Source organism: Oryx dammah, unplaced genomic scaffold (genome assembly GCF_014754425.2).
Source record: "Oryx dammah isolate SB20612 unplaced genomic scaffold, SCBI_Odam_1.1 HiC_scaffold_16, whole genome shotgun sequence".
In the NCBI taxonomy this organism is placed as follows: Eukaryota; Metazoa; Chordata; class Mammalia; order Artiodactyla; family Bovidae; genus Oryx; species Oryx dammah.
The window spans coordinates 39,344,820-39,369,362 of NW_024070200.1; the positions used below are offsets into that span (position 1 = coordinate 39,344,820).

Genomic DNA, 24,543 nt, shown 5'->3' on the forward strand with positions numbered 1-24,543 from the left:
ATATGCATGGACATGGAGATTATTATACTAAGAGAAGTAAGTCAGAGAATGACAAATATCATATCATTTATATGTGGAATCAAAAATATGACACAAATGAACTTGTCTACGAAACAGATTCGCAGACAGAGAGAACAGACTTGTGGTTGCCTAGCGGGAGGGACAGTGGGGGTGGGATGGACTGAGAGTTGGGATTAGCAGATGCAAGCTATTATATATATGCATAGCTGAATCACTTTGCTTTACAGCGGAAACTAACACAACATTGTAAATCAAATATACTTCAATGAAATACATTTTAAAAATAATAAAAAAATAAAAAAATCAGGGATGATTCATTCCCTGACACAAAGGGCTTTTGGAAAAGATTGAGAATGAATGTGTGAAGTGAGTAATTTCAATAAATTAAGGAGAGGAAAGGACTTCCCTGCTGGCTCAGATGGTAAAGCATCTACCTACAATGTGGGATATCCGGGTTTGATCCCTGGGTTGGAAAGATCCTGTGGTGAAGGAAATAGCAACCCATTCCAGTACTCTTGCCTGGAAAATCCCATGGACAGAGGAGCCCAGTAAGCTACAGTCCATGGGGTCGCACAAAGTCAGACACGACTGAGCGACTTCACTAGCAGGAGCTGCTGCTGCTGCTAAGTCGCTTCAGTCGCGTCCGACTCTGTGAGACCCCACAGAGGGCAGCCCACCAGACTCCCCCGTCCCAGTCGGATTCTCCAGGCAAGAACACTGGAGTGGGTTGCCATTTCCTTCTCCAGTGCATGAAAGTGAAAAGTGAAAGTCGCACAGAGGAAGACGCAAATAGGTAACATCCATACAAGTGAAGGAAAGTGAAAGTGAAGTCGCTCAGTCGTGTCCGACTCTTTGCGACCCCACGGACTGTAGCCTACCAAGCTTCTCTGTCCATGGGATTTTCCAGGCAAGGATACTGGAGTGGGTTGCCATTTCCTTCTCCAGGGAATCTTCCTGACCTAGGGATTGAACCTGGGTCTCCCGCATTGCAGGCAGACGCTTTACCCTCTGAGCCACCAGGGAAGCCCGTGAAATCCAGGTGGCAGCTTTTGCCAAACAGAATTTGGTCCACTAGGGACCGAGTCCTGCCTTTTCCTCTCAGCTGCCCTGGTCCTGGCTCCTTTCTTGTGCTCTTAACACATGGAAAACATAAAAGACCAGGTGCAGATGAGAAACTCAAATAGAAGCAGACAAATCAGAGCCAGGAAACTCCAACCTGGGAAGGAATTTGAGGGGCAGCTGTGATGCAAACAAAGGATGATTTGAGATATGGGTAAATGCAGGCTCAGAGGAGCCCCTGACATTGTTTTCTTGCCTTGCCTATGGCGTGAGTCTGGTGAGTGTAAGAAATAAATCAGATCATTACATAGCCACGTTTTTTTTCTTCTTTATTTGTCAGGAATAGTTGCTGCTGGGAAGACCTCAGGTTTTCAAGAAGACAAAGGCTCGATCTACTGGGTCCATGGAAATCAGCCCAGAATTAATGCCATTTGGATAGGAGGGGCTTAGAATTTGTTTCTGCACTGGAGTCAAATGGTTTCTTCTTTGTTTTCTATTAATATTGCAAATTATATTGATTAGTTTTTGAATGTTTAACCAAGCTTACATTCCTGGGATGAGCCTCACTTCATGGTGATATCTTATATCTTTATATTCCCTATTAGCTTTGATTTCCAAATATTTTGTTGAGGATTTTGTGTCTGTGATCATGAGAGATATCAGGGTAGCGTTGGTCCCTTGGTAAGAGTGGGCAAGTGTTTCTTCCTCTTCTATTTCCTGGAAGATATTTCCTGGCAGAATAAATATTTCTGCCTTTAGATGTTCAGTAAAATTCACCAGTGGGAACTTTGGGAATTAGCTTTTCTTCATAGGAGAAAAAAAAAAATTCTTTTACAATGATTAACTACGAATTCAATTCCTTTAATAGATGTGGGATTATTTAGTTTATCTGCTGCCTGGGTGAGTTTTGGTAGTTTGTGTCTTTCAGTAATTGCTCCACTTTTTCTAAGTTGTCAAATGTGTGGGTATAGAATTATTTGTAGTGTTCTTAGGTCAGCCTCTTAATGCCTTTGGGATCAGTATTAAAGTCTTTTCGTTCCTGATATTGGTAATTTGTTTCTTCTCCTTTTTATTCCTTGGTCAGTTTGTCTAGAATATTATCAACTTCACTGATCTTTCAAAGAGCTAGCTTTTTGTTTCATTGATCTGCAATTTTTTTCGTATCTGCTCTTGTCTATTATTTCCATTCTTCTGTTTGTCTTGGGTTTAATTTGTTCTTCTTTCTCCTATTTCTTAAGATGGAAGCTTGCATTATTGATCTCAGACCTTTCCTCTTTTCAGATATAAATGTTTAATGTTATAAATTCCCTCTAAGCCCTGCTTTGCTGTATCTCACCAATTTTGATCATTTTTCTTTAATTTAAAATGTTTTAGTTTCTCTCGAGATTTCCTTCTTGAGGCACTTGTTTTGCTTAGAAGTGTGTTTTTAATTTCCAAATGTTTTGAGATTTTCCAGCTGTCTTTTTGCTACTGATTCTTAGTTTAATTTCATTACGGTATTAGAGCAACTATGCATGATTTCTGTTCTTTTGTGTATGTTAAGGTTATTTTCTGGGGCCCAGAATGTTGTCTGACTTGGTATATGTTTCCATGTGCATGTGAGAGTAATGTCTATTCTGCTGATGTTGGGTGAAGTGTTCTAGAAATGTCAGGTCAAGTAAGTTGATGGCATTCAGGTACATGCATTCTTACTGATATTTTTTGCCTACATGTTCTGCAAATTATTGAGAGCTGAGTGATGAAGACTCCATATATATAATTGTGGATTTGTCTCTAGTGTACTTTCAGATCGATTCTTCGCCCATTCATTTTGAAACTCTGTTGATAAGTGCGTAAACATTTAAGATTTTTATGACTTCTTATACAATTGACCCCTTTATAATTATACATTAGCCCTCTTTATCCTTGATAATAATTCTTGTTCTGAAATTTACTTTTTTGGAAATTAATACAGATACTCTGGTTTTCTTTTGATTTGGGAGTTCATGTATATGCATGTATTATCTGTCCTTCGACTTTAACGTATATTTCTGTTTCTAAAGTAGATTTCTTGTAGACATCCTATAGGTGGATTTTAAATTTTGTGTATTTAAAAATTTAATTGAGGAAACATTGGGTTATAACATTATATAAGTTTCATGCAGACAGCATTATATTTCAATGTCTGTATATAGTAGTAGTCAGAGGAGGAGGGTGAGACAGGTAAAGGGTTTTCATGGTGACAGATGAGTGGGTCCTACTTCTTTATCCATCCTGACAATCTTGGTCATTTTATTGACTTCTTTAGAACATTCATATTAAAAATGATTATTCATAGAGTTAGATTAAATTGTCCCATCTTGCTTGCTGTTTCCTGTTTGTTTCATTTTTGTTTACTTCATATTTTTCTGCCTTCTATTGGCTTAAATGAACATTTGCTTGTGACTCTGTTTCATCTTCTTATTGACTTACTATTTAAATATTTCTTAAACATTAATTTGATTTACCACCATTAATATATTTACCATATATTTGAAAATAATGTTGTCTACCTTTAAATAATATTATACTGCTTCACATATAGTATAAAAAACCTTGTAACAACATATTCCCAATTCCTACCTCTGATGCCTTTGTCATATATTTCAGTTTTACATTTACTATAATCACACAATATTTTTATTATTATTTTTGTTTTAAAAACCAGTTATAACACATTTGAAATAAGAAAAAGTATTCTGTCATTTATTTCACTTCTGATCTTTTCATTGCTTTGGTAAATCCATGTTTTTGACTATATCTAATTTCTTCTGCCTGAAAAACTTCCTTTAACATTTCTTGTAGAGTAGGGCTAATCTGATAGCAGAGTTTTTGTTTTCTGTTTTTATGAGAAAGTCTTTATTTCATTTTCAATTTTTAAGAATATTTCCACTGAGTAAGAATTTCGGGGCTGGCCATTCTTTTTCTTTCCTCACGTTACTGATGAAACTCTTTATCTTTTCATTTTTGTGATTTCTGATGATAAATTTGCTGTAATTCTTACACATTTCCCTCTACAGACTAGTGGTCCCCAATGTTTTTGGCACCAGGGACCAGTTTTGTGGAAGACAATTTTTCCACAGACAGGGATGGGGTGGGCAGAATGGTTTTCAGAGGATTTTTGTAAGAAGCATGCAGCCTAAATCCCTGGCATCACAGTTCCCAGTAGGGTTCTCTCTCCTCTGAGAATTGAACACTGCCACAGAGATCAGGCTGTAATGTGAGTGATGGGAGTGAATGTAAATACAGATGAAGTTTGCTTGATCGCCCACTGCTCATCTCCTGCTGTGCATTCCTATTCCTAATAGGGCAAGGACCATTACTGGTCCATAGCCTGGGGTTGGGGACCTCTGCTACAGATAACATTTATTTTCTCTTTGGTTGCCATCATGATTTTCTCTTTAGTTGTCGGTGCTTTGAATATGGTATGCTTCACTTTTTTCTTTCTTTTCGTCTTCCTCCCTCCCTCTCTTCCTCCCTTTCTTTCATATTAATTCTCTTCGGTATTTTCTAAGCTTTTTGGACCACTGGTTTGGAGTCTGTCACTATGTTTGAAAAATCCTAGTGTTTATTTCTCCTTCCTTTTTCTGTCCTTTGTCTCCTTCTGAGATTCCAGTAATATGTGGATTGACATTGTCCCACAGCTCTTTAAAACTTTGTTCTAGTTTTGTGGATATAAGTGAAAGTGCTAGTAGGTCACTAGTGTCTGACTCTCTGCGACACCATGGACTGTAGTCCACCAGGCTCATCTGTCCATGGGATTCTCCAGGAAGGAATACTGGAGTGGGTTGCCATGCCCTTCTCCAGGGGATCATCTTAACCAAGGGATTGAACCCAGGTCTCCCACATTGCAGGCAGATTCTTTACCATTTGGCTGGTTGGTTTTTGCTTTCTTTTTTTCAGTTATGGGAATATCTATTGCCCTATCCTCAGTTTTAGGCAGGCACTTGGAACCTGGCTCTTGGGAATGATCATCCATTTTCAAGGCTATTTCTAGTAAATTTCTGCTACTCCCTCAGGGTAGAGCTTCATTTTCCTGTCTTGTCATCTCCAGTGATTTTTCACTGGTGCTGTTGGTTTAATTGCTAGGTCGTGTCCGATTCTTGTGACTTCATGTTCTATAGGCTGCCAGGCTCCTCTGTCCATGGGATTTCTCAGGCAAGAATACTGGACTGGATTGTCATTTCCTTGTCCAAGGGATCTTCACAACCCAGGGATCAAACCCGGGTCTCCTGCATTTCAGGTGATCTTCTGCATTGTAGGCAGATTCTTTACTAACTGAGCCACCAAGAAAGCCCAGGTTTTCACTAGTGCTTCCTTTTCCCCCTTTAGATTCTGGCTTCTGTATCCTCTAGGAGATGGAGGAGATATGTTTGGGTGGAGTTTTTTCAGTGACTGCTCTCCATCCTCTGGCAGGTACTAGAAGGAAAGCTTTCTCAAGATCCTTCCCAGTCTTTCCCATGAATACCTGGTAGGATTCCTAGAGGGAACGTGAAGGAGGGTGTCAATTGCTCTATGTCTTCCACCCTTAGAGACTTCACACTCCTACAGTCAGCTTTTACTAACTTTTATGGTGTTTGCTCTTGTCTGCTCCAGTAAATAAGTGCCTACATCTTGCTTTTCTCTATATTTGTTGTTGTTCAGCCACTAAGTCGTGTCCAGTTCTTTGTGACCCCATGGATTGCAGCATGCCAGGCTTCCCTGTCCTTCACCATCTCCCAGAGTTTGCTCAAATTTATGTTCATTAAGTCAGTGATGCCATACAACCATCTCATCCTCTGTTGCCTCCTTCTCCTCATGCCCTCAATCTTTCCCAGCATCAGGATCTTTTCCAGTGAGCTGGCTTTTTGAATTTGATGGCCAGAGTATTGGAGCTTCAGTTTCAGCATCAGTCCTTCCAATGAGTATCAGGGTTGATTTCCTTTAGGGTTGACTGGTTTGATCTCCTTGCTGTCCAAGGAACTCTCAAGAGTTTTCTTCAGCATGACAATTCAAAACCATCAATTGTTCATCACTCAGCCTTCTTTATGGTCCAACTCTCACATCCATACATGACTGCTGGAAAAGCCATAGCTTTGACCATACAGAACTTTTTTGGCAAAGTGATGTCTCTGCTTTTTAATATGCTGCCCAGGTTTGTCATACCTTTACTTGCAAGGAATAAGTGTCTTCTAATTTTGTGGCCAAGGTCCACTGTCTGCCATGGTTTTGGAGACCAAGAAAACCATTTCCCCCTCATTTATTGGCCGTGAAATGATGGATCTGAATGCCATGACCTTAGTTTTTTGAATGTTGAGTTTCAAGCCAACTTTTTCACTCTGCTCTTTTACCCTCATCAAGAGGCTCTTTACATCCTCTTTGCTTTCTACCATTAGAGTGGTATCTTCTGCATATCTGAGGTTGTTGATATTTCTTCTGGCAATCTTGATTCAAGTTTGTGACTCATTCAGCCCAGCATTTTGCATGATGTACTCTGCATATAAGTTAAATAAGCAGGGTAACAGCATACAGCCTTGACATACTCCTTTTCCAATTTTGAAATGATAATCCATTGTTCCATGTCTAGTTCTAATTATTGCTTCTTATCCTGTATACAGGTTTCTTAAGAGACAGGTAAGGTGGTCTGGTATTCCCATCTCAACAGTGTTGTGATCCCCACCATCAAGGCTTTAGTGTAGTCAATGAAACAGAAGTAGATGTTTTTTGGAATTTCCTTGCTTTTTCTATGATCCTATATATGTTGACAGTTTGATCTTTGGTTCCTCTGCCTTTATACACCCAGCTTGTACATCTGGAAGTTCTTGGTTCACGTACTATTGAAGCCTAGTTTGAAGAATTTTGAGTATTAGCTTGCTAGCATGTGAAATGAGCACAACTGTACAGCAGTTTGAACATTCTTTGGCATTGCTTTTCTTTGTGATGGGAGTGAAAACTGACTTTTTCAGTCCTGTGGCTACTGCTGAGTTTTCCAAATTTGCTGGCATATTGAGTGCAGCACTTTAACAGCATCATCTTTTAGGATTTGAAATAGCTCAGCGGGAATTTCATCACCTCCGCTTGCTTTGTTCATAGTAATGCTTCCTGAGGCCCACTTAACTTCATACTGCAGGATGTCTGGCTCCAGTTGAGTGACCACATTATTGTGGTTATCCAGGTTGTTAAGACCTTTCCTGTATAGCTCTTTTGTGTATTCTTGCCACAACCTCTCATTCTCTTCTGCTTCTGTTAGGTCCTTGTTTTTCCTGTTGTTTATGGTGCACATCTTCTCATAAAATGTTCTCTTGATATCTCCAATTTCCTTAATGAGATCTCTAATCTTTCCCTTCTGTTTTTTCCCTCTATTTCTCTATAGTTTGCCTATGTCTATGTAGATTTCAATTTGGTTACTTAGCCTGAGACCTCAGTTCTCTGATGAGTTAAGGAAATTCATTACATGCATAACTTGGAGATTGTGGATTTGGTGTCAGAACATTGTGTGGGTTTATTTCTGGGCTTTCTATCCTGCTCCATTGCTCTCTATTTCTGTGCCAGCACCATGCTATGTTGATGACTGTAGTTTTGTGGTATAGTTTGAAGTCAGGGAATCTGATTCCTTCAGCTCCATTTTTGTTTCTCAAGATTTCTTTTGCTCTTTGGGGACTTTTGTATTTCCATTCAAATTTTATGATTTTTTTTGTTCCAGTTCTGCAAAAATGTCATGGGTTATTTGATAGGTATTACATTAAATCTGTAAGTTGCCTTGGGTAGGAGAGTCATTCTGACAATATTGATTCTTCCAAACATAAGAACATGGTAGATCTTTCCATTTGTTTGTGTCACCTTCAATGTTTTCATCAGAGTGTTATAGTTTTCAGAGTACAGGTCTTTTGTCTCATTAGGTAGGTTTATTCCTAAGTATATTATTATTTTTGATGTGTGGTAAATGGGATTGTTTCTTTAATTTCTCTTTCTGATCTTTTCTTATTGATGTATAGAAATGCAATTGATTTCTGTTAAACTCAAAAGCTTTTGCACAGCAAGGAAACAAAATGAAAGACACCCATAGAATGAGAGAAAATATTTGCAAATGATGTAATTGTTGAGGGATTATTTTCCATACTTTACCAACAGCTCATGTGCCTCAATATCAACAAACAAACAATCCAGTCAAAATAAAGTAGCAGAAGATGTAAATAGACATTTTTCCAAAGAGACATGCAGATGCCCAATAGGCACATGAAAAAATGCATAACATCACTAATTATTAGAGAAATGCAAATCAAAACTACAATGAGATATCATATTATACCAGCTAGAATGGCCATGATCAAAAAAATCTACAAACAATAAATGCTGGAGAGGGTGTGGAGAAAAGGGAAACTTCCCTTCCTGTACTGTGGGTAGGAATGTAAATTGGTACAGCCACTGTGGAGAACAGTATGGAGGTTCCTTAAGAATCTGTTAGGTTGGTGCAAAAGTAACTGTGATTTTTGCATTGTTGAAATTTGCTGTTTGATTTTGGAATACATTCTAAATAAATGTTGTTATGTAATATATCATTTTAATGTGCATTTCTCACTTTATATATATATATATACACACACACACATATGTGTGTGTATATATATATATATTGCTAATGACATTATTTGCTGTTTATTTTTATGTTTATTTTAGACTATGGAAATGATGTTAGACAAAAAGCAAATTCAGGAGATTTTCTTGAGTTCAAAATTGGACATAGAGCAGCAGAGAAAACTCACAACATCAGCAACACATTTGGCTCCAGAACTGCTAATGAACATATGGTGCAGTGGTGGTTCAAGAAGCTTTGCAAAGGAGACAAGAGCCCTGAAGATGAGGAGCACAGTGACCAACCAGTGGAGGTTGGCAACAATAATTGACAGTCATCATTGAAGCTTATCCTCTTACAACTACAGGAGAAGTTGCCCAAGAACTGTGTCTACCACTCTACAATTGTTTGGCATTTGAAAAAAATTGGAAAGGAAAAAAGCTTAATAAGTGGGCGCCTCATGAGTTGACCAGAAATTTTTTAAATGTCATTTTGAAGTGTTGTCTTCCCTATTCTATATAATAACAACAAACCATTTCTCAATTGGATTGTGATGTGTGAGAAAAATGGATTGTACAGAACAACCAGTGATTAATAGCTCAGTTGCTGAACTGAGAAGAAGCTCCAAAGCACTTTCCAAAGCCAAACTTGCACCAAAAATAGCTCATGGTCCCTGCTTGGTGGTCTGTGGCCGGTATGATCCACTATAGCTTTCTGTGTCTTGGTGAATCCATTACATCTAAGAAGTATACTCAGCAAATTGATGAGATGCACCAAAAACTACAATGCCTTCAGCCAGAACTGGTCAACAAAAAGGACCCAATTCTTCTCCATGACAATGTTCAACCACATGTTGTGCAACCAGTGCTTCAAAAGTTGAATAAATTGGGCTATGAAGTTTTACCTCATCTGCCATATTCACCTGACCTCTCACCAGCTGACTACCACTTCTTCAAGCACCTTGACAACTTTATTCAAGACAAACTCTTCCACAGCCAGCAGGATGCAGAAAATGCTTTTCCAATAGTTGGTCGAATCCCAAAGCACAAATTTTTATGCTATAGGAATAAGCAAATATAGTTTTCATTGGCAAAAATGTGTTGATTGTAATGGTTCCTCTTTTGATTAATAAAGATATGTTTGAGCCTAGTTATAATAATTTAAAATTCATGGTTTGAACCCATAATTATGTTTGCACCAACCTAATAAAAATAGAGCTACCATATGATCCAGCAATCCCACTCCTGGGCATATATCCAGAGAACAACATGGTTCAAAAGGATACATACAACTCAGTGTTCACTGGGGCATTATTTACAATAGCCAAGGCATGGAAGTAACCTAAATGTCCATTGACATTTGAATTCACAACTGTCCATTGACAGATGAATAGACAAAGCAGAAGTAGTACATATATACAATGGAATATTACTCAGAATGAAATAATGCCATTTGCAGCAACATGGATAAACCTGGAGATTATCATCCCAAGTGATGTAAGTCAGTCAAAGACAAATATTATATGATATTGCTTATATGCAGAATCTAAAAAAATAATACAAATGAACTTACACACCAAACAGAAATAGACTCACAGGCTTAGAGAACAAACTTATGGTTACAAGGGGGAAGGGGTGGAGAAGGGATAAATTAGGAACTTGGGATTAACATGTACATACTACTATCTATAAAATAGATTATCAATGAGGACCTACTATACAGCACAGGGAACTCTACTCAATATTCTGTAATAACTTAAGTGAGAAAAAAATTAAAAGGAATATATATATTAAAATTATATAATTCTCTCTATATATAAAATTTTAAAGGTGTATATATATAAAACTGAATCACTTTGCTGTATACCTGAAACTAACACAATATTGTTTGTCACCAATTACTTAAGACAACATTGACATTTGCCACATTAATTGACTCTTCTTTTCATGAATAATTTCTCTGTAATATGCAGTGCTATCTGATAGCATTTTACCCACAATACGATTTTGAAAATTGGAGTCAATCCTTTCAAACTCAGTCACTGCTTTATCAACTAAGGGTATGCAATTCTCTAACTCCTTTGTATCATTTCATCAGTCTTCACAGCTTCTTCACTAGGAGTAGATTCTATCTCAAGAAACTACTTTCTCTGATTATCCATAAGAAGCAACTCCTCAATTGTTAAAGTTCTGTCTTGAGATTGCAGCAATTCAGTTACATCTTCAGGCTCCACTTCTAGTTCTCTCATGGTTTCCACTACATGTGTACTTACTTCCTCTGCTGAAGTCTTGGACCCTTCAAAGTCATCCATGCAGGCTATAATCAACTTCTTCCAAACCTCTGTTAATGTTGATATTTTGACCTTTTCTGATGAATTGAAAATGTCCTTAATGGCATCTGTGTGGGCATGCACGCTCAGTTGCTTCAGTCATGTCTGTCTCTTTGTGACTCTGTGGACTGCAGCCCGCCAGGCTCCTACATCCATGGGCTTCTCCAGGCAAGAATACTGGAGTGGGTTGCCATCGCCTCCTCCAGGGGATCTTCCCAACCCAGGGATTGACCCCGCATCTCCTGCAGCTCCTGCATTGCAGGCAGATTCTTTACCACTGAGCCACTGGGAAAGCCTCTAATGGCATCTAGGTTGGGGAGATTCTTTCCAGAACCTTTTCAATTAACTTTGCAGAGCTAAATAAGGAATCATTTTCTATGGCAGTTGTAGTCTTAAAAATATATATATATTTCTTAATTAATAAGACTGGAAATAAAAATTACTCCTTGATCTATGGGCAGCAGAATGGATGTTGTGTTAGCAGATATGAAAACAGCGTTAACTTCATTAGAGCTCTTGGATACACTCTCAGTGTTTTGGGGGACATTCTCAATGAGCAGCAATGTTTTGAAAGGAATCTTTTTCTTTCTTTTTTTTTTAAAATTTTTGAGGAACAGGTCTCAATCAGTTCAGTTCAGTGCTCATTCATGTCTGACTCTTTTTGACTCCATGGACAGCAGCATGCCAGGCTTCCCTGTCCATCACCAACTCCCGGAGTTTGCTCAAACTCATGTCCATAGAGTCGGTGATGCCATCCAGCTATCTCATCCTCTGTCATCCCCTTCTCCTCCTTCCTTCAATCTTTCCCAGCATCAGAGTCTTTTCCAATGAGTCAACTCTTCAAATCAGGTGGCCAAAGTATTGGAGTTTCAGCTTCAGCATTAGTCCTTCCAATGAATATTCAGGACTGACTTCCTTTAGGATTGACTGGTTGGAATGTTATGTTAGTTTCAGGTATATAATCAAATGACTCAGTTATACATATACATATATCCATTCTATATTCTAACACCTCAGTAGTGCACTTAAAATATTCAGTAAACCATGTTGTAAACAGTTGTGCTGTCATCTAGGCTTTGCTATTCCACTGAGAGCATAAGAGTAGATTAAGCATAATTCTTAAGGGTCCTGTGATTTTCAGGATGGAAAATGAACAATGGCTTCAACTTCAAATCACCAGCTGCAATAGCCCCGTTCCATAGAAGTGAAGAGAATTAAGGCCTTGCTCTGGTAGGCAGCAGTCCATAGGGTCGCTAAGAGGTGGACACAACTGAGCAACTAGCTTTCCCTTTTCCCTTTCATGCATTGGAGAAGGAAATGGCAACCCACTCCAGTGTTCTTGCCTAGAGAATCCCAGGGATGGGGGAGCCTGGTGGGCTGCCATCCATGGTGTCACACAGAGTCGGACACGACTGAGGCGACTTAGCAGCAAGACCTTGCTCTGGATTAAGCTGTGACTTAAGGGAATGTCATGGCTGGTTTGATCATCTATCCAGACCATTAGTACTTTCTCCATATCAGTGATAAGGCAGTTAGGCTTTCTTATCATCTGTGTGTTTACTGGAGCAGCATTTTTTTAAGTAATGTTACCTCTGCATTCACAACTTGGCTAACTGGCACAGTGAAGTGAAGTCGCTCAGTCGTGACTGACTCTTTGTGATCCCATAGACTATACCCTACCAAGCACCTCTGTCCATGGGATTTTCCAGGCAATAGTACTGGAGTGGATTGTCATTTCCTTCTCCAGGGGATCTTCCCAACCCAGGGCTTGAACCCGGGTCTCCCGCATTGTAGACAGACGCTTTACCATCTGAGCCACCAGGGAAGTAAAGAGGCATAATTCTCTGCCTATCTTGGCTTTTGACATGCCTTCATCACTAAGCTGAATTAATTCTAATTTTTGATTTAGAGTGGAACATGCACCTCTTCCTTTCCTTGAACATTTTGAGGCCATTGAAGTGTTATTAATTGGCCTAATTTTAAAACTGTATCTCAGGGAATAAGGAGGCACAAAAAGAGGGATGGGGAGTGGCCAGTTGGTGGAGCAGACAGAATTCACACAACATTAAATTCAACACACAACAACAGTCTTACATGGGTGTGGCTTATGGAGCCCCAAACAATTACAATAGGAAGGATCACTGATTGCAGAGCCCCATAACAAATATAGTTATGAAAAAAGTTTGAAATATCGTGAGAATTACCAAAATGTGACACAGAGATACCAAGTGAACATATACTGTTGGGGAAAATGGTGCTAATAGTCTTGCTCAGAGGAGGATTGCCATAAACCTTCAATTTCAAAACAAAACACAATATTTGCAAAGTACACAAAAGTGAAGTGCAATATAACAAGGTCTGCCTGTATAACTCCTTATGTGCTCTGAAAAGGTGTAAGATTAGCATCATTTCTTCCCCCATAGGTATTTGGTAAACCTGGTGGGTTTCTAAATTTTTGATATGCCTTAGTTTCATTCTGTCTGATATTAGTACAACCACTCCAGCACTCTTATGGCTACTGTTTACATGGTATATCTTTCTCTATTCTTTTGCTTTGAACCTACGTATGCCTTTGGATCAAAATTGTGTATCTTAGATCTTATTTTTTTAATTGAATTTGAAAATATTTGACATGATTGGAGAGTCCAATCCATTTACATTTAATGTAATTATTGATATGATTGTACTTATGTATGCCATTTTGCTAATTAATTTTTATGCCTCATACTTTTTTATTTCCTCTGGGGCTTCTTTACTTTTTTTTAAGCACTAAGTAGATACTTCCTATTTCACCATTTTAATTCCTTTGTTATTGTTGCTGTTTTTACTATATTTTAGATGTTATTTTCTTAGTAGTTCTCTAGAGATCACAATATGTATCTTAATTTATCAAAACTACTTTCAAATCAATGTTAATGTAATCCCAGTAAAATATAGATATTTTCTTCCAATAAAGCTCCATTTCTACCCCTCTCCTTTGTGCTATTACCAATGACATTATACACACATAGGTTAAAATTCCACAATAAATATAGGATTATCATTATTTTTGTGTAAATGTGTTTAAATGAGTTAAGACAGAGAAAGGAAATGACACATTTATACTGTCATCTATGTCTGAGTTGGGGGAACACACTGAATGTTCAAAAAGTCCACAAGTCTACTTGGCTTCTGTTTTCTACCAGTAGTTCTTATTTCCCCCTTGAGCATCACTTTCAAAGATAGGAGGCTATTCGGGGTCCCTCCAGTTTCATCTGATATAAGTAAATATTCCTTGAAAACATAGTTACATAATCTCCCATAACACATTGTTTTTCAAATTTCTCTCTTAACCTCAATTTTCAATATATTTTTTAAAAATGTAGATGACCAGAAAGAAAAACACCAATATAGTATACTAACACATATATATGGAATTTAGAAAGATGGTAATGATAACCCTGTGTGCAAGACAGCAAAAGAGACACAAATGTATAGAATGGACTTTTGGACTCTGTGGGAGAGGGAGAAGGTGGGATGACTGGGGAGAATGGCATTGAAACATGTATACTATCATGTAAGAAACGAATCGCCAGCCTATGTTCGATACAGGATACAGGATGCTTGGGGCTGGTGCACGGGGATAATCCAGAGAGATGATATGGAGTGGGAGGTGGGAGGGGGGTTCAGGATTGGGAACTCATGTATACCCGTGGCTGATTCTTGTCAATGTATGGCAAAACCAATACAGTAATACAGTATTGTAAAGCAAAATAAAGTAAAAATTAAAAAAAATTTTTTTAAGTTTAATTTAAAAAAAAAGTAGATGACCAGTCCAAGTTCGATGCATGAAACAGGGCACTCAAAGTCAGTGCACTGGGACAACCCAGAGGGATAGAATGGGGAGAGAGGTGGGAGGGGGTTTCGGGATGGGGGACACATGTACACCCATGGCTGATTCATTGCAATGTATGGCAAAAACCACCACAATATTTTAAAATAAGTAGCCTCCAATTAAAATAAATTAATTAATTTTAAAAATTTATTGGAGTATAGTTGATTTACAATGTTGTATCAGTCTCAGGTGTACAGCAAAGTGAATCAGTTATACATTTATCCACTCTTTAATAATGTTCAGACAGGCTTTCTTTTCCTTAACACTTGATTTGTATTTCCTTTACATAATTCCTGGATTCTTATAAATACATAGTGGAACTTCCATTTCCACAGGTTCAGCATCTGTGGATTCAACCAACCATGAGTTGAAATGTTAGTTTGCATCCATGGATGCAAGACCTGTGGATAGGGAGGGCCAACTGTATACATGGCCTGTGCCATTTCATTATAAGTAATCTAAGAAGTCACAGATTTTGGTATTTTCAGGGCTCCTGGAGCCAACGGACCATGAACACTGAAGGACAACTACCACTGATTTGTTCAATCTCAGGAACCCACAACTTCCCTGAAGCCCTTTCAGATTATCCTATTCTCCTTCTTCCCCACCTCCATATCCCTCTCCACCCATCAAAGTAGAGAAATCAATCCTTCAGTCTTCGGGAGCCCACATTTTGTATCTCTTTTAGTATTTCTTACCAGGCTGCCCAATTTTGTATTAGCTTGTGTCTTAACCTCCTAATTGTACTATAATGCCCAAGGAACAAGGGACCATCCCTTACTTATATCTCCAAGCCTGCCTTATTCCCAGTGAAGACTCACACACAGTGGGCATTCACTCTGTGTTCAGATTAGGGTAATTTTTGTCTGTTTGCAAAGCTAGATTGCTGTGGCCCGCCCCTCCCTCACACGGGCCATAAGGCCCCTGTGTCACCAGGGCTTTTATGCTTCCTGCATTCTCCGGCTTATGCTTCTTGGGAACATTTGTGGGCTATTAGTCATCTTATGTAGAACAGGTTATATCTGTCACTTCTCTGTGAAATCCTCCCTTCAGCAAGATTTATTTTAAGAACTGTGTGAAAAGAGAAAATTTCACAGGCAACCCTGTGAAAATCTGGTCCTTTGTTAACATGTGGGATCAAGTGCCTTGAGTACCTGTCTGGCTGCTTCTGGCCCTGCCCACCCCGGGGCCCCCTTGGCAGTGCAGTTCTCATAGACTGGCATCATAACTGCAGGTTCTGAGTCTGCCAGGAATCTGTGGTTGATGAGGACACCTCTGCCTTCACAGCTCCTGGGCCGGGTGAGGTGTAAACTCTTGAACAATGAGGCTGACGACCATGCATGTCATCTCCCTGAGTCCTCAGCGCCACCTTGGACATCACTCTGACTCCGGGGAAGAAGGGAAAACTGAGTAGACAGCTGGAATGAGCTGGAGCTGGGCTTTGAACTCAGGCCAGTGGTCTCCACGTACAAGGTTCAGTTCGGTAGACTGAGCTGGCTGGTGATCTGCCATAGGCTGCAGCAAGCCATCACTGAGTTTGGAGTAGGTGGAACCAAATAGCTGCCCGTCAAGAACCAGAGGTCTCTGAAGGGATGTGGGATGCTGGAGGTTACCATCCAAAACCCAGCTGGAGGCAAGCTCCTCCCTGCTACACACCATCCTGCCAAGGGAGAGAGCACACGCTGTGGGCACTCTGGGGGGGAGTTGGTGCTCTGTCCATCTTTGGCTGTTGGTCTAATCTCTGCCACCCTGACATCTGGCTTCTCGGGCTGCAATTCCACTAGTTCTTACTCATAGTGGTTGGGCTCCAGGAGCTCTCCGCTTCCCCCAAGTTCACGCTGGAGTTAAACAGAAAAGGAGCAGGGTGGCTGCCTCCTCCGCACTCTGGGACACACATGTTGGGTGAGAAACACTGGGGCTGCTTGAAACAGAGCTGCCAGCGCCCTGCTCCAGGCTTCCTGCATCAGTCGGGAGGCTTCACACCACATCCTACCCAACACCTCCACTGTGAGTTTCCATAGCAACTTTCAGGAGGAATTTCCAAGGCTCAAAGATTCTGTCACAGTAACCCAGTGAGGGGAGAAGGCAGCCTAGGACCCTTCACGCAGGTAGAGGCTGAGGCCCTGGAGGCCCCAGCAAGGCCAGGAGAGCAGAGTGAGTGGGCTCCACAGAGATGGGTGCAGTGGTCAGGGTTCCGGCCGGCTCTCGCCAGCTCCTAACAACAGGTCACACCTGGTCCCTGGGCATCTCACTTTAGACAATACAGTGAATCTTAGAGATGGTCATGATGATTAAATGAGGGAGAGCTTCAGGCTTCTCATCTGATGTTTCCTGAAGAATTAGGGCAAGACTAGCCAGGATTTGGATACCAGAGTAGGGCCACCCGTGGGTGTCTGTGGAATTGAAATGAAATTATGCAAGCAGATGGCTTGATGAAGAGACAAAAATATGGATAGAAAAATATCCTACCCATGGAAATGCTAATTTTTAAAGCTTTTTAATAATGACACAACTTTGGATATCAAAGCCATCTTCCAGTTTTTATTAAGCCCTCCAATACATTCTCAACAGCTCACTGCTCTAAACCACGCACAAAATTTTAAAATGGAGGATCAGACTGCCTGCCTCTTAATACCTAAGCACTGAACATGTAACATCCAGCACATGCATCTGCAGACTTAAAACGATCCAGGCTGTGCTGTGCATCCTGGAGTGTAGAAAGTGACTACACTGTGAGCTCTGCCCTTGAATTGGGGGTAACCAGTAGGGGAGATGGGGCGCTTACAACTACTGTGTGAAATGAGGAAGGTTTCTCCAGTGAAGGCAGAGCCAAGCCTGAAGACAGGCTCCAGGAGGAGGGAGAAATATAAGCTTCAGACCCCAGTGCAGGAAAGGGTGAAAGGGCGAGGAGGCCGGTGGAGTGTGGGATTAAGCCATGGTGAACCCCTTCTGCCTGCACTCCCTCTGAGTCACTGCCAGTAAACCTCTGATCAACTGGCAGATCTCGGCTTTTCACTAGAGTAGAGGATCATACTCTCTTCTTTTCAGGCTTCTGTGGGTATTAATTCACTCAAGAATTCAGCCCAGGTTCTGGCACAGAGAAAGCACTTAACAGATTATAAGAGAAGCAATAAAAAGTAAACAGCATAGAAGCTGGCAGTAAGAAAGGATCCTATGTTATAATATCTGGGGATAGAAAATGGCAGTCCATTCCAATATTCTTGCCTGGAGAATCCCATGGACAGAGGAGCCTGGTGGGCCACAGTCCATAGCGTTGCAAAGAGTCAGACACCACTGAAGCAACTGAGCACATGTGTGCCTGGGGATGTTTGGATGACTGTCTGCTTTGGGGCTTTCATTTCTCTTAGAATTCTATAATAAAACAACTTTTGGCTCACTCATGCCACTGTATACCCTTCTGCCCTGGTACATTCAGCAAGATACACAGGGAGGGCTCCCTAAGGACCAACACCACAGCAAGCTCTATGAGCCACAGTCAGGGGTGTCAGATGAGAACCAGGCCTTGCAGATAGACATCTGTTGCGTGGGACCCTCCCGGCACCCCTTCATCTTTCTGTGGTCCATTGACATCAGTGGACATTGGGAGACTATCAGGTGAGAAATTCTGCCCCCTAGGGATTCAGTATAGGATCAGAAAGGAGGGTATTGAACACAGGCATAGCAGAGGTTAAAAGCTCACATGATCCAGATAGCACCGATGAGGTCAGCTTGTCACTGCTACATCACTCGGGGACACCTGTGATCATCTCTCTACCTCTCCTCTGGTAGCAGGAGTCTTTCACATGCCTTCAGACGATGTCCCCCAGGCCCCTGCACCCATTCCACTCCTACACTCAGAGCACATTCCCCATGATAGCCCTCAGCTCAGGACTGCCAGGTACAGGAGCAGGAAAGCCCAGCACATGTCTCCTCAAAGGATACCTTCCAGTTACTATTTCCATTCCAGAGTCTCCCTTGTTAAGGAATAAAAATTCATGACAATTATTAAAATGTTAAGGCAAACTCATGCAGAGGTGCCAACTGCGTTGTGCCAGTGCAGAAGACATAAGAGACACAGATTTGATCCCTAGTTTGGGAAGATCTCCTGGAGGAGGGCATGGCAACCTATTCCAGTATTCTTGCCTGGAGAGTCCCATTCATGGAAGAGCCTGGTGGGCTACAGTCCACAAGGTCTCAAAGTCAGACAAGACTGAAGTGACTTGGCATGTACACACTATTGTGACAGGCATAAGCACCACTGCAGTTGGGGCTGTGCAGTAGGGGAGAGGCACGGGGCTCAACTCCAAACACAAAGACAAGTGGGAATTTAAACCAAGAAGCAGGGTGGGGGTAAATAGATTCAAAATTAATAAGGGGATACATCAAGGGTAAGGGGGATTCTGGCTAAACTGACTTGGCAAGATTCTTTGCTGAAGACAGGCCAGGCTAATTAGATGTCACCTAGTGGGTAGTGGAGGGTGCAGAACCCAATTACATCTAACAGTCATCACACATCAAGGGTGATCGGGGGGTTTAATTAAGCCCCTTAGCAGGATTCTTGCTAAAATTTGTTGATGCAAAGATGGAGGTAAGTTTAATAGCTCAGTTGGATCTGACGCTTTGCAACCCCATGGATTGCAGCATGCCAGTCTTCCCTGTCCATCACCAACACTGACAGTGCTCAAATTCATGTCCATCCAATGTCCATCCAATCATCTCATCCTCTATTGTCCCCTTCTTCTCCTGCCTTCAGTCTTTCCCAGCATCAGGGTCTTTTCTAATGAGTCAGCTCTTTGCATTAGGTGGCCAAAGTATTGGAGCTTAAGCTTCAGAAGCCACACTTCCAATGAATATTCAGGGTTGATTTCCTTTAGGAATGACTGGTTTGATCTCCGTTCAGTCCACAGGACTCTCAAGATTCTTCTCCAACACCACAGTTCAAAAGCATCAGTTCTTCAGTGCTCAGCTTCTTTATGATCCAATTCTCACATCCATACATGACTACTGGAAAATAATAGCTTTGACTAGATGGACCTTTGTTGGCAAAGTAATGTCTCTGCCTTTTAATATGCTGTCTAGGTTGGTCATAGCTTTTCTTCCAAGGAGCAAGTGTCTCTTAATTTCATGGCTTCAGTCACCATCTGCAGTGATTTGGGAGCCCAAGAAAATAAAGTCTGTCACTGTTTCCATTGTTTCTCCATCTATTTGAAATGAAGTGATGAGACCAGATGTCATAATCTTCATTTTTTGAATGTTGAGTTTTAAGCCTGCTTTTTCACTCTCCTCTTTCACTTTCATCAAGAGGCTCTTTAGTTCCTCTTCACTTTCTGCCATAAGGGTGGTGTCATCTGCATATCTGTTACTGATATTTCTCCTGGCAACCTTGATTCCAGCTTGTGCTTCATCCACTCTGGCATTTCACATGATGTACTCTGCAGATAAGTTAAATAAGCAGGGTTACAATATACAGTCTTGACATACTCCTTTCCCAATTTTGAACCAGCCCATTGTTCCATATTGGATTCTAACTATTGCTTCTTGACCTGCATGTAGGTTTCTCAGGAGGCAGTGGGTAGCCTGGTATTCCCATCTCTAAGAATTTTCCAGTTTGTTGTGATCCACATAAAGGGTTTAGAGTAGTCAATGAAACAGTAGTAGATGTTTTTCTGGAATTCTCTGGCTTATTCTATGATCCAATGGATGTTGGTGATTTGATCTCTGGTGCGTATGCCTTTGAACATCTGGAAGTTCTCAGTTCACATACTTTTGAAGCCTAGTTTGGAAAATTTTGAGCATTATTTGGCTAGTGTGTGAAAGGAGTGCAATTATGCAGCCATTTGAACATTCTTGGGCATTGCCTTTCTTTGGGAATGGAATAAAAACTGACTTTTTCCAGTCCTGTGACCCCTGCTGTTTTCCAAATTTGCTGCCATATTGAGTGCAGCACTTTAACAACATCATCTTTTAGGATTTGAAATAGCTCAGCTGGAATTCCATCATCTCCACTAGCTTTGTTCACAGTGATTCCTCCTAAGGCCCACTTGACTTCGCACTCCAAGATGTCTGGCTCTAGGTGAGTGATCACACCATCGTGGTTATCTGGGTCATTAAGATCTTTTTATGTAGTTCTTCTGTGTATTCTTGCCATCTCTTCTTAATTTCTTCTGCTTCTGTTAGGTCCATACCATTTCTGCCCTTTATTGAGCCCATCTTTGCATGAAATGTTCCCTTGGTATCTCTAATTTTCTTGAGATCTTTAGTCTTTCCCAATTCTATTGCTTTCCCTTATTTCTTTGTATTGATCACCACTTTCGTATCTCTCCTTGCTATTCTATGGAAATCTGCATTCAGATGGGTACATCTTTCCTTTTCTCCTTTGCCTTTCGTGTCTCTTCTTTCCTCAGCTATTTGTAAGTCATCCTCAGATAACCATTTTGCCTTTTTGCATTTCTTTTTCTTGGGGGTGGTCTTGATCACTGCCTCCTATCCATTGTTACACACCTCTGTCCATAGTTCTTCAGGCACTCTGTCTGTCAGATCTAATTCCTTGAATCTATTTGTCACTTCCACTGTATAATTGTAAGGGATTTGATTTAGGTCAGACCTGAATGGCCTAGTCATTTTCCCTGCTTTATTCAATTTAAGTCTGAATCTGGCCATAAAGAGTTCGTGAACTGAGCTACAGTCAGCTCCCAATCTTGTTTTTGCTAACTGTATAGAGCTTCTCCATTTTCGCCTGCAAGGAATATAATCAATCTGATTTGGTATTGACCACCTGGTGATGTCCACGTGTAGAGTTGTCTCTTGTGTTGTTGGAAGAGGGTATTTGCTATGACCAGTGTGTTCTCTTGGCAAAACTCTGTTACACTTTGCCGTGTTTCACTTTGTACTCTAAGAACAAACTTGCCTGTTACTCCAGGTATCCCTGACTTCCTACTTTTGCATTCTATTTTCCTATGATGAAAATGACTTTTTTTTTTTTTTTTGGTTCTCAACCTATTTAATGTGTAATGGGGGGGAAAAAGGCGGTAAGCAGACTTTTGGTCTGAATACATTCTCAGAATGCTGGCCATCCAAAGCATCATTCTGAACAGCTGATTATCTTCTGTGACTAGAGAGAGTTTCAGTTTTGAAAAGACCTAATTCCATGGACTGCAAGGAGATCCAACCAGTCCATTCTGAAGGAGATCAGCCCTGGGATTTCTTTGGAAGGAATGATGCTAAAGCTGCAACTCCAGTACTTTGGCCACCTCATGCAAAGAGTTGACTCATTGGAAAAGACTCTGATGCTGGGAGGGATTGGGGGCAGGAGGAGAAGGGGACGACAGAGGATGTCCCGGAACTCGCCGTCCCGGCCGTCCTCCTTGGCGTCCCCTCCCCCACCCCCCGCCGTGTTCTTGCGCTTTTCCTGCTTGTGCCGGGCTGTCTCTACTCTGCCAACTCCTCCATCTTGGTGATGCCTTGCGCCGGCAGCGCTGCAGCTTGCGGATCTTGGCGCGCAGCATGTTCTCCTTGTGCATGGTCTCGAACAGGTCGTCGAACTCCTTGCACGACATGAACTGGTAGACTGGCCGCAGCTCCTTCACCTTGGTGACCTTGCACCGCGCCGCCCGCTCCTTCTCCTTGTCCTTGCCCAGGAAGGCGGGCACCAGGTTGTAGTCGCGCGCGATGTTCTTGCATCGCTGCCGCTCGCGGAACTTGCACACGTACATGTCCACGTGCGCGCGCTTCAGCTCGATCTCCACGTCGTCGCCTAGTTGACAGAGAGCCCGCTGATGAGCATCTTGGCGTTCTGGTCGTATCCGATCTCGGAGTCGTCCCGCAGAGGCATGTAGCCCAGCTTCTGCTGCTCGGCCACGGAGATGTGTAATGCTCCATCACTTCCTGGGGGGTCCGGGAAGCGCCGACGTGAGTTGCCATGTCCTCCCAGTTCGATGGCATCCAGCAGCAGCTGCTCCTCGCGGCTGGTCCAGCCCGCCTTGCCTCGGGCCCCCAGAGCGTGAAGCGCCCGCCGTCCATCAGCTGGTAGCCGTGGTAGCGGCGGCGGTGGTGGCGGATCTCGGCGCCGGCGGAGAAGCATCCGGGGCAGGGGCACAGCTCGATGTCCTGGCACTCGGTGCAGCGGAAGCGCAGCGGGCTCACCTCGGCCAGGCAGTACACGCAGTACTTCTTACCGAGCTCGCCATCTTCCGCCGCCGGCCCCGCCGCCCCGCGCTCCAGCGAAACCGCGGGGCCGCCACCACCTCGGCCACCCCGCCTCAGGCGCCCGCTGCTGACTTTTTTTTTTTTTTGGTGATAATTCTGGGAGTCTTGTAGATCTTTATAGAACCGTTCAGCTTCAGCTTCTTTGGCGTTAGTGATTGGGCATAGACTTGGATTCCGGTGATATTGAATGATTTGACTTGGAAAGGAACAGATCATTCTGTTGTTTTAGAGACTGTACCCAAGTACTCCATTTCGGAGTCTGCTCTTGACTATGAGGGCTACTCCATTTGTTCTAAGGGATTCTACTGCCCACAGTAGTAGATGTAATGATCGTCTGAATTAAATTCACCCATTCTGGTCCATTTTACTTCACTTAGTCCTAAAATGTTGATGGTCACTCTTGCTAGCTCCTGTTTGACCACTTCCAATTTACCTTGATTCTTGGATCTAGCATTCCAGGTTCTTATGCAATATTGTTCTTTACAGCATGGGACTTAACGTTCACCACCAGACACAGCCATGACTGGGCATTGTTTCTGCTTTGGCTCAGCCTCTTCATTCTTTCTGGAGCTAGTTCTTTGCTCTTCTCCAGTAGCATATTGGGCACCTACAGACCTGAGGAGTTCATCTTTCAGTGTCATATCTTTTTGCCTTTTCATACTGTTCATGGAGTTCTCAAGGCAAGAATACTGAAGTGGTTTGCCATTCCCTTTCCAGTGGACCACATTTTGTCAGAACTCTCCACCATGACTCATCTGTCTTGGGTGGCCCTACACGACATGGCTTGTAGTTTCAATGAGTTAGACAAGGCTGTGGTCCATGTGATCAAATTTTGGAGCATAGAAAGGTTTATTATAGGGCTATGTAAGTAGCTGTGTGGTTTATACTCTTAAAAAATCCCTAACTCCCAGAAGGGTTTCAGCAAAGCATTTTAAAAGGCAAGGAGGGGAGGAGGGGCTGGTTGGTTGTTACAAACTGCTTACTGTAGGAATCTTTTATTGTTGCAGCCGGCCACATAAGTCAGGTCATGGCTGTTCCTATAAACCTCCAACAAGACCAATGTTATTCTCTGTTCTGCAACATTTTTTAATCTCTATATGAATGGAAAAGTGTCACACCCTTAAAGGTCAGAGTCTTGGACTGTCCTGTATATTTCAGGTTTTAGCCAATATTCTTAAAGCAAATGGAATACAATACAAAGATTAAAGTAAAAGAAACAGGTTTATTATAGACTGAGATTTGTTCTTCCCTATTACATTCACAGAGGTAGAAGTCTCAAGCAGATTTAAAGGAAAATATTTTATCCAGGTTTCATAATTTTCTCCAGCAGAAGTATTAGTCAGAAAATTATCTTGTTCCTTATTATCAATAGCACTTGCAACCATGACTGTTTTTACACACTTTTATAAAACACTTTTTATCTTTTCTTCATTTTTAGAAATGTAGGATGGGAGAGGGACTATAGTGTCTATTCAGCGAGTCATC

General features: G+C 41.5%; 1 pseudogene; it reads right to left on the reverse strand.

The window, feature by feature from the left end:
- LOC120875334 overlaps positions 1–23,309 on the reverse strand; it is a 69,173-nt pseudogene extending 45,864 nt beyond the window's left edge.
- Between the last annotated feature and the right edge of the window lie 1,234 nt (positions 23,310–24,543).